The following is an 11017-nucleotide window of genomic DNA, read 5'->3' on the forward strand; positions in this document are numbered from 1 at the left end:
CAACTCTTTGCGATCCCGTGGACTAGCCTCCTCAGCTCCTCTGTCTGTGGAATTCTCCAGGCAAGAGTACTGGAATGGGCTGCCATTCCTTTTTTATATTCTTATAACTGTGCTTCTATCTGCTCTCACACAAAGCAAGACATGTTCCCTTTTATTAGAGCATTTACTTTAGAAAACTTGCAATTGTAAATTCTTTTTCTCCTCTTAACTGTGAAACCTTTAGAATCCAGGAATCTCGTTCTCAAATACCTTGGAACCATCCTTTGAAATGTAACCGTCAAGGAAAATAGAGCCACTGCCTATGGGTCCCTGTGGGAGGATAGATGCCCAATTTCAATAAGCAACAATTAGTAAACACATTGTTGTAAATTAGTAATCACATTGACTGACCTACCCCCTCATGTCCTCCAGTACTTTTCCATTAGTTCATGCCGGCATTTAAAATCCTCTGTCTTTTGTTTTAACAGAATCAAGTTCAATCTTTCTTTTCTCTTGCAATATAGTTTCGACTCTTACTGCAATAGTCTCGAATACAGTTTTCCTTGATATATTTTAGCAAATGTCAGGTGAAATTTTTCTTTTCCACTACATCTCTTATTATTCTCCATCAGTTCTTCTTTATTGTTTTATACTCCAGGTGAGAGTTTGTGAAGTCTTCATTTTAAGGAGACATCAGAGAATTGAATTAAGGTGAAGTCAAGAATGCATGGGGTTAGATTAACGTTGAAAATGTCATTATCTTCCTATGACAGCTTTCCTGGTGCTTCCCTGGAGCTTTCCTGGTGGTTCAGATAATAAAGAATCTGCCTTCAATGTAGGAGACCTGGATTCAATCCCTGAGTCAGGAAGATCCCCTGAAGAAGGGAATGGTTACCCACTCCAGTATTCTTACCTGGAGAATTCCATGGGCAGAGGAGCTTGGCAAGCTACAGCCTATGCAATCCCAAAGAGTTAAGAGTTGAGGTGGGAGGGGAGTTCAGGATGGGGAACACGTGTATACCCATAGCGGATTCATGTTGATGTATGGCAAAACCAATACAATATTGTAAAGTAATTAACCTCCAATTAAAATAAATAAATTTTATATTAAAAAAAAGTTGAACACGACTGAGCATCTAACACTTTCACTTTCCTACAGGAGCAGAATTTATCCCTCCCAACTTCAGACCTGACAACAGTCTAGGGAGAGAAAGATTTCTTTTATATTCAGCATTAAGAGGAGGCTTGCACTGGCAGAGTAAAAAAGGAAAAAGAACAAGAGGATACAATTATTTTCAAGGAATATTGGGTAGGAAATACTTAAGACAGCAGAAGAAAGATACAAGTCACTTAGAGAATCAGGAAAAAAAGAAAGAGAGATGTAGAGAAATTATAAAATGTTAAATTCAAAAATGCAAAAAAGAAACAAACTCCTTAAGCCTCCTGTAAGTAAATCCCTAAGTTTTGTATATTATTGGTGCACAAAATATTTGAATGCAGAGGTGGGCTCCCCAGCTTCTCAATAGTTAGTAGGAAGATTAATCTTTCTCTCTGGATGCGTAGCCAGAGAAAATAACTCACTAGACTGGAGGTAGCATAACACATAACTCCTATTTACTTCCTCAGTTGCCTCTCTTTCATCAGTCTCCTTTAACCCTGGGAAATGGAGAACTATCCTACATGGGCTATATAGCATTAGTATTCAGTACTTCTAGATCTTAAATTTAGAATATGAATGAAAATATGGCCTCTAACGTCTAGAAGCAAATAATTTGTGACTTATTTTAAGTATTTAGATTCTCTGTTAGGATGAACAGTAGAAAAGCCTGAAGTAAATCTCTAATGTGCTATATTTCAATAATGTCGAATATTTGTGAAAGTACTGAATACACTAGCAAATCCAGAATTCCTCAACAATTTTATATAGCTTTGGGGATATATTTCATATTATTAGTTAACAAATCACTTCCCTCAAAAGGTGGTCCTACCTACTTCTTTGTTCTCACTTGCTTTCTTAAACATTTAGTCTTCATTTGGAAATCTCTGCATTTGTTTGTTGAGTAAATCATTTGATAGCTGCTTCTGGTAGGGGTGGATAAGATAGCACAATGAACATATTTGTATACTATGCAAAATCATTTTTTTTCTCCCTTTTAAAAAACCTGTAAACTGAATTGGCTCTTTTTACTTTATAATGACTTTCCTTGTTTGTTGGCTTTGATATCTTTTATTCTTATGCTCAAAATATTTGCTGATCTATGACTGTCAGCTTATATTTAAGAGTAAAACAACACTACAGACGCTCACTAGGAAGCTCAATCTGTGAGGGTAGAATTAGCAACTGGTAAACTTGACCATAGAGGAATCAAACATCAATGTAGCTTCTCTTTTAGAGATGACCCCAAGATACTCATGGATTTACCTGTTAGTTTGGTAAAGTGCACTGATGCGGAAGAGTCGTTACTGGGATTCTCAACCACAGGCATGGTTTTCTTTGCTTCTAAAGTGAATTCCAAAAGACAATGAAGTTTTAAAGCATATGACCCTTGTTTACTCTTTTCCCCTCCTCTCTTCTGATTCTGTGTTTTCATTTTTCTTTCTCATTCATCACAGCCACTAAGTGATTCCCCATTGGTGGGTGGAAGCAATATTTGATAATTCAGTTTTATCATCTGACCATTTGGTGTTCTTGGTTGATTAATGGTATTAATCTGTCCTCCACTAGATGAGAGATGATGGAGAATCCAGTTTGTTAGTCATTTTCAATGATATTTCTGGTTGCCAGCTCCAAGAAGTAAATAAGTTTATGCCTGCTGGGAAGGAATGTGCAAGTCTTTTGTGTCTGTTTACTTGTGATTTGTGGCTGAGGTTGTAGAACTAAAGCTACAAGCTCTCATGCGTTCGTCTGCCTGGGAGCTAGTGTGTCTACAGTTAAGAAAAATCTGACTTTCCTTGTGTCAGTATGAAATGCTTTCCTACATCCAAAAATTACTAGTTAATCATTGTAAAAGGGATGTACACAGCTGTAGAAAGTTGTGCTATGTGGAAGACAAACGCATAGGACAATTAAGGAGATAACTGTATTCAGCCTCTTGTGATAGGGAAACAGGTGGAGATTGCCTGAAAGAAAAGGAGTCTAGAGTTTTACAGAGTCAAGTAAACAAAGGAATCATACACAAGTGTATGAGAGTCAGGAGGAAGGAGGGAAAGTGCAGTATTTCTGAATATGTAAGAGTAGGATAGTCCTTTGTGGCTAGTCTTTTCTTGGAATCAACATATGCTTGGGGATTTCTTGATAGTTGCTACTGTCCAGGAACACAGAATTCAGATACAGTTAATTTCTTCAAACGTTTGTGTTTGACTGTCAATTCTTATTTTTCCACCTTTCATGTTTTTCTCTTTACAAAGGATTTAGTTAATTTTGATTAAGAGTTACAATTACAGCACAGAGAACTCTACTTAATGCTCTGTAGTGACCTAATTGGGGAGGAAATCCAACAAAAATATGGGATATGTGTATATGTATAGTTGATTCTGTCTTTGCTGGACAGCAGAAACTAACACAAAATTGTAAAGTAACATTTTTACTATTCTCCAATAAAAACTAACAAAAATAAACAAATGTTCTACACACAAAAATTAAACAATTTATAAACAGTGTTTCTTATTAGTTAGTTACAGACGTAGATCTTCCTTATGGATTGAAGAAATCCTACTTTTTAATTTTTATTTAAAAATTTATGTATTTATTAATTTTGGCTGTGCTAGGATTTTTCTCTAGTTGACATGAGCAGGAGCTACTCTCTAGTTGCAGTGTCTGGGCTTCTCACTGGGGTGCCTTCTCTTGTTGCAGAGCATGAGCTTGGGGCACACGGGTCCAGCAGTTGCAGCACCTGAATCTCAGTAGTTGTGATTCCCAGGCTCTAGAGCACAGGCTCAATAGTTGTAGCACATGGCCTTAGTTGCTCCGTGGTATGTGGGATCTTCCTGGATCAGGGATCGAACCCATATCTTCTGCACTGGCAGGTGGATTCTTTACCACTGAACCACCTGGGAAACCTTTAGATTTTATGGTTTTATCTTTTGTCTGTATCGCTCAACTTTCTGTTTTGTTTTGTTTCTAAAAAACACATTTTATTGCACTTAAGCTATAAGAAAATAAAATTTCTAAGTGAATCAAGCCATAGACACAATCCCTTTAAAGGTTGCTTTTTGTTTGTTTTCTTTTCTGCTGGAGGGGGATGGGCTGCATCTAAGAAGAGACAAGAATGAATCTACTTGAAGAAAGCTACTCTGGTTTTTTCCACATTTATTCTTCCTTTCATAATTAACTTTCTGTCTTAATCTGGTGCTATGATTTCTAAAAGGTAGGCATTTTTTTTTTCTGAGTTTGTTGGTCAGATTTTCATCCAACAAAAGGAAGTTTTAAAGGCAAACTTAGTCAAATAGGAAACAAAACATAGAAATCTGGGTTCCATTTTCAGTTCTGTTGCTCCATGTTGTGTGACTTAAATAGTTTTTAGTTGTTTCATCAAAATAGCATAGTCTGTGCCCTGCCAATCATCAATGTATCCTGAACAACTAAACCTTTCTGTGTCTTCATTTCCTTGTTTATAAATGGAGGTACTAATAAAACCTATTTTGGGAGGTTGTTATGATTGAATGAATTAATATCTGTTAAGCATTTAGATCAAGGTCCCAGAACATAGTAACGTCTGTATTTTGTTAAATATATAAAAATTAATAAATCTGAAAAAATGAAAGAAAAAGTTTCAACTATTATTGCTAGTAAAGTCTATACAAGGAACAACAGTGACAGAGAAATACATCTGTATGTTATTTTTTTCCCAAGGAGAAATAGAATAATTTTTTCTTCAGGTATCAGTTTATTCTAGACTGTGAAATCACTGTTTTTCAAACTTTGCTGAGTCCCAGCTTGCATCTTTGTTTAAAGGATGAACGTCTTCCTCTATAGTAGAAAAGATTACTCTTTACCTTCTACAGAATGTGCCTAGATAAAATTCCTAGTCTTATCAGCATTATTTTTAATTATTAATAGTTCGTAAAAAAATGGCATTACTCTCTCTCTGTTTCTACAGAAGGTGGGCCTCTGATTATGATGGGATGCCTTGCTCTGGGCTATAAAACTACGTCCTGTTCCAAAGATAGGAGAAGTTTATTTCTCCTTTGGATAAAACCAGTTCACAAACACAGGTAGCATTTGGCTGCCTCCCAATCTTCTCCAACACTTTTTGTGTAGCTCACCCAGCCCTGAGAAATCCTACAGCCCTCATACTTAGTTCTGGTCTCTTCTCCAGGCAAATAACCTTTCCCTCTCCCTTGCAATAGTTTTTCAGTCAAAAGTCTGTCTTTACTAATTCTGGATTTGTTTTCTGTTTGACATAATAAGGTTATCATGATTTTCTCTCTTAAAATTTCTTTAAACATCTCAAATATAAAAATATGGAGGTTTTCCTTTGCCACCACCAAAGGGGAAAATAACCTTTTAATTTAAAGTTTATGGAAAGCTATTGAATTATCTGTTTGGAGGAAGATTAGAACTTAGAATTCTGATTCTGTATATAGATATCATTATGAGATATCTTCTTTTAATTTTTCCATATGTTTCATCTTTGCCTTGTGCTTCATTTCATACCCCTGAATCCAAAGCTCTTCTTATTTAATATCTTTAATTTATAAAATCTTCTATTTTCTGTTGGAAAGGAGTCATCTGCCCTTAGAGATAAAGGAGGGTACTGGAGAAGTGTTTCGGAGATTAACTCTTCTAAATACTTTTTTCCCCTCTAAGTCTTTATTGAATATATTATTATTCAATAAATAATATATTATTATTCAATAAACAGTATTGCTTCTGTTTTATGATTTGGGTTTTTGTTTATGAGATATGTGGGATCTCTGCTCCTTGACCAGGGATTGAACCCACATCCTCTGCATGGGAAGGTGAAGTTGTATCCACTGGACTACCAGATAAATTCCTCTTCCAAAGACTTAATTGATCTTTCTACATTTTATTTACAATCATTTCTATATATTTACCAAACAGGGTTAATGTTTCTAAAATTTCATATTTCTCGCTGATAGTAGTACACTACTGTTCTCATATTTGTTTGTTAATCAAATATATGATAAGCTTATGGTCAACACATTTGTGTTGCAAATATATATATACATTGCAAAAATCTCTAAGAGTTCATTTGCTTCTTTATAACTAGTAAAATATTTTAGTTCTTAAAAATTATTTTAGTATTTTTTAGTATTTTTTAAGCACCAACATCATCTAAACACGAAATGTTATTATACTTGTATCTGCATTTCTGCTGTAACAAATAAGACTGTTTCTCCCACAATTTAAGAAATCACTGATACTATGAAATTGTTATGTCTGAGAAGAAAGAAGAGTGAGCCCTATAGAGGTCTCACAAAGGGCTTCCCTATATCTAAAAGGAGAAATGACTAAGGAATTCCTCTCTTTAGGAGTGGGGGTGAAATGTGCTGTAATTTTAGCATTGCCAAGGAATAGTACAGATGGGAGGCAGAGATAGCCAGGCAGACGGTGCCAAAGCAAGAGCAGCAGCTGCCGGTGAGTGAGAGCTGAGCAGATGGCATGATAGCATGGGCCATGGTTGCCATCAGCAGTGAAAAGTATCAGTTCATATTAGAAGATTCTGGAACAGCTGTCCTGAACCTAGCACAATATAAAGTCATTAATTTCAATGGTTATTTGTTAGTGTGCCTGGTGTTGAGTATTAGGTAAAAACAGCCAATGGCTATTGATCAGAAGGATGCCTCTCTAAGGATACAGTCATTGATTCTTATTTTCAGTTATCTGATTGAGTAAAGCAAGTGCTATTCATTGTATATATACTTGGAGAGATAAGGACACTTAATATTTGTACCAGACAATGTTATTGATATTTGTGGCTGAGTTTTCAAGTACTATCAAAACACATAATTTCTTAATCCTTAAAACCAACTTTCCTTAAAGTATGAAAATCTCCAATATATAAGAAACACATGAAATATTGGCTAAAAAATGCAAATTCCTGGGTTCTTTCCCCAAATGGTTAAAACAGGAATTCTAAAAGAAAAGCCATAAATCTGTCACTAACTTCTCCAGGGATTCTTACGCACACTAAATTTAGAATCCCTATCTTTAAATATAGGGGATAATTAGAAAAATGAATATATAAGTAAGTATATAAAAGTATAGGTACAAGTGAAAGAAATTATTTGTCATTTGTATGTGAGAAGTCAGATGGTATAGTTTTGACTTTAAGTATGGCCAGATCCAGTTGCTCAAATGTTCTTTCTCCTTGAATTTCTCAGTTTCTCAGGTCTGCTTGTCTCTTCAGGAAGGTTTACCTTCCAAAGAATTTCTTTACTCACTCTTAAAAATGACTGTTCTGAACTAGCTAATGTTTCCATCCTAGAGAGCAATAAGCCCCAGGTCTGCAGGGAAATGTTATCATAGGTTTGCAAGTGAGTGACTGGTGGGATAAATGAATAGGAATCACTAGAGATATTGAATATAGCTTGACTTAATGCTTACCAGAAAAAGATGGTGGTGAAAAATCAACAGAAAGCAGATCAATCTTCTAGAATGCTACAAAATCTGAACTTTATTCTTGAGAAGAAAAAAATGAAGAGAGTTAATCAGGCAATTGACAGCTTCAGGTAATCATTTTAGAAATATCATCTTTATCACCCTTGTATCCTTAGGTATAAATATTGTTCAAAGATTCCCTGGAATTTTAACAACTCTTGAGAATGGAATTTCTCTTACAGCCCCATCTTACTACCTCAAAATGTGTCCTTAAAATTGACAAAAGGTTAAAAAACATTTTCTAAAGAATTTACTATGGGACTCAGAATTTATAATTCTGCAATATTACTTTTTGAACAAGTGTAGTAAAGTGTATTGTCACATCATAAAAGAAGGGATCAAAGAAAGAATGTTTTTCATATAAGGAATGTATAAATTTGTGCTATGCTAGCACACTTGATTGACCCAAGTCTCTGTAATACGAAAATGTCCCATCTTAAAATTGATTTTTCACTATGTCTTATTCTAACTCTTAGGAAAAAGTTAAAGATTAAAATATGCCAAAAGTCTTTGAATTTGTGACAATATAAGAAAATAGGTCTCCACTGTTGAGGGTCTACAACATATTAACACCTTAGCAAATGTCACTAAACTCTCAACCTTTTTACTGATTATGACCATTATGTCAGTAATGGCCAACTTTATCCTCCATTTCCTGATTTATCAAATGGATATAACACTACTAGCTCAGTCGGTAATGAATCTCTACCTGCAATGCAGGAGATCTGAATTCGATTTCTGGGTTGGGAAGATCCCCTGCAGAAGGAAATGGCAACCCACTCCAGTATTCTTGCCTGGAGAATTCCATGGACAGAGGAGCCTGGCAGGCTATATAGCCCATGGGGTTGCCAAGAGTCGGACATGACTTAGCGACTAAACCACCACCACCCATAGGATATCTGTGAGTATTAAATGAAATAAACACAAAGTAACAAGGCAATAATGTAGGCTCTGTTACATGTAAACTGGGCTTTCCTGTGGCTCAGTGGTAAAGAATCCACTTGCAGCACAGGAGACAGCAGGATACTTGGGCTCAGTCCCTGGGAGGGGAAGATCCCCTGCAGGAGGGCATGGAAACCCACTTCAGTATTCTTGCCTGGAGAATCCCATGGACAGAGGAGGCTGGTGGGCTAAGGTCCACGGGATCATAAGCATCAGACAAGACTGAACGATTGGCTATGCACGTACAACATGTAAACTCCTGCACTGCTGTGGTTTTGGGAGAAATATGAACAAGCTAGTAAATATCAATTACTAGTTTGTTTATACTTACTAGTTTGTTTATATTCTTTGACCAAGAAGTAACTGTTACCACGTTTGCTCACTGGAGATACTAACTGGTCTCACTTACTTCTGGGGGGCTGAGTAGTGATGGATTATTTGATGAACACCATTGTCATTCAAAGAAAGTCAATGAAATTATGTTTTGATTTCAAGAAAGGATTCTTATGATATAAATCTTAATTTTACCTCAAATATAAATATAATTATAGGGGTATTTAAGTTGAAGAGGAAAGGTCAATCTAATTTCCAGATGCTTTGTTATATAATTCCATCCTTTATAATATCTTCATTTTTTATAAGAATTCTTACTTTCTAAATGGTCCTCAAATTATAGGTCATTTTTTTTTTCAGAAGAAGCAATTCTCATATTTATGTGTGGTTTATTTTTACAGCTAACTATAAACTACTTGGCTTTTCACACAACATAGTGAGATTTTATATTTCTGGTTTTAAAATCCGAACAGTTGAACTGGCCAAATTAGAGGCCAGAAATTTCTGCCTCTTTTTCACTTTAAGAACTAGGTTTTATAGGTGTCTCATGTCTCATAATTAGCAAAAAGCCACTGGACCCCATTTTTTAAAATAGAGGGTCTAAGTAAAGAATAGCAAAATTGTCACTTTTGATTTTAATTTTAACCATTCTATGTAACACATCGTCATGCATGGGAATTTTTTCCTTTGCCTCTTACGTTGTGATTCTGAGCTTTTCTTTGCTCATGATTTCAAGAGCACATTATGAAACCATGGTTAATGTTTTGCAAATATGTACTCAACATGATTAAGAGCTCATTTTGCCAAGAATCTACCTACTTTGTTACTTTTTCTCAGTACATAAAAACCATAACTAAGGAAATGAGTTTTTTTTTATTCTAAGAATTCCTTTAGGAAAAGCTTTTTTTCTGTCAGTGTTCATGAATACTTGCAAATATGCCAAAACTAACTCATGGGAGATTGCTGTTTGTCAAGATATTAGCTCCAAAATGGGTTATTGTCAGCATTTAGCAGATGTGAGGTGATGACACAGTGGCAAGGTCATATTCCCAACTAGACTTGGCATTCCTTTGAGTAATGAAAGCCGAGATATGTTAACTTTGACTTAGGATAGAATATGCCCCTAAAATTTCCTCTTACTAACACATTAGCAGTCAAGGCTTCTGTTCTCTTCTTAAGCCAATAAATATATCTAATCTTAAAGGTAAATAACCAAAGGAATGAACTATAATTAACAAAACTGCATCTTCAGAGGATTTACTTAACAAAGAGGAGCCAGCTGACTTGATGAGTGAAGTTTTTTCTAGACAGAAGGATATGAAACTTGTCATTTTATCAAATCCCGTTGTACTAGAGGATTTGTGCTATTCTCATGGCCAGTTAACCTTGAACTTGTTTCTACATATTTTACGCTTATAGATATATTAGCATGGTTCTAAGAAGTTTACTTATATTAGGGGAACTAATTCCAAAACACCTTTACTAAAATATGATATTTTTCTAGGTTTGCAAAGTGAATTCATCATTTAAAAATACTCATTAATTTTCTCTTCACACTGTAGATATTGATTTAAATAAAGTAAAAGGATTGAAACTAAAAAGTTTATATTTAATGAGTAGACAGTTTCAATTTGACAATGCCAATATATTTTTAAGAAAGCTATAAGAAAATACTACTTTTGTTGTTGTAATCAATTAAGCTTAAATCTGTCCAGAGGGATTTTCTTAGTTACCAACTTGGTAGCATGCTTTTCACTCTTTATTATAGGTCACTCAAAGAATATATTTACCATACATGGACCTAGATGGCAAGATGCGCTGTGCTGTGCTTACTCGCTCAGTCGTGCCTGGCTCTTTGTGACTCCATGTATATAGCCCACCAGGCTCCTCTGTCCATGGAGTTCCCTAGGCAAGAATACTATAGTGGGTTGCCATGCCCTCCAACAGGGGATCTTCCTGACCCAGGGAATGAACCCAGGTTTCCCACATTGCAGGCAGATTCTTTACTGTCTGAGCCACCAAGGAAGCCCAGATGGCAAGATGGAGACTCATTATTTTACCTTTAGTATTAAAGGGTGGCTCAGTTGGTGAAGAATCCGCCTGCCATGCAGGAGATGCAGGTCTGATATCTGGGTCAGG

This window comes from Ovis canadensis, chromosome 20 (assembly GCF_042477335.2).
Source record: "Ovis canadensis isolate MfBH-ARS-UI-01 breed Bighorn chromosome 20, ARS-UI_OviCan_v2, whole genome shotgun sequence".
Classification (NCBI taxonomy): Eukaryota; Metazoa; Chordata; class Mammalia; order Artiodactyla; family Bovidae; genus Ovis; species Ovis canadensis.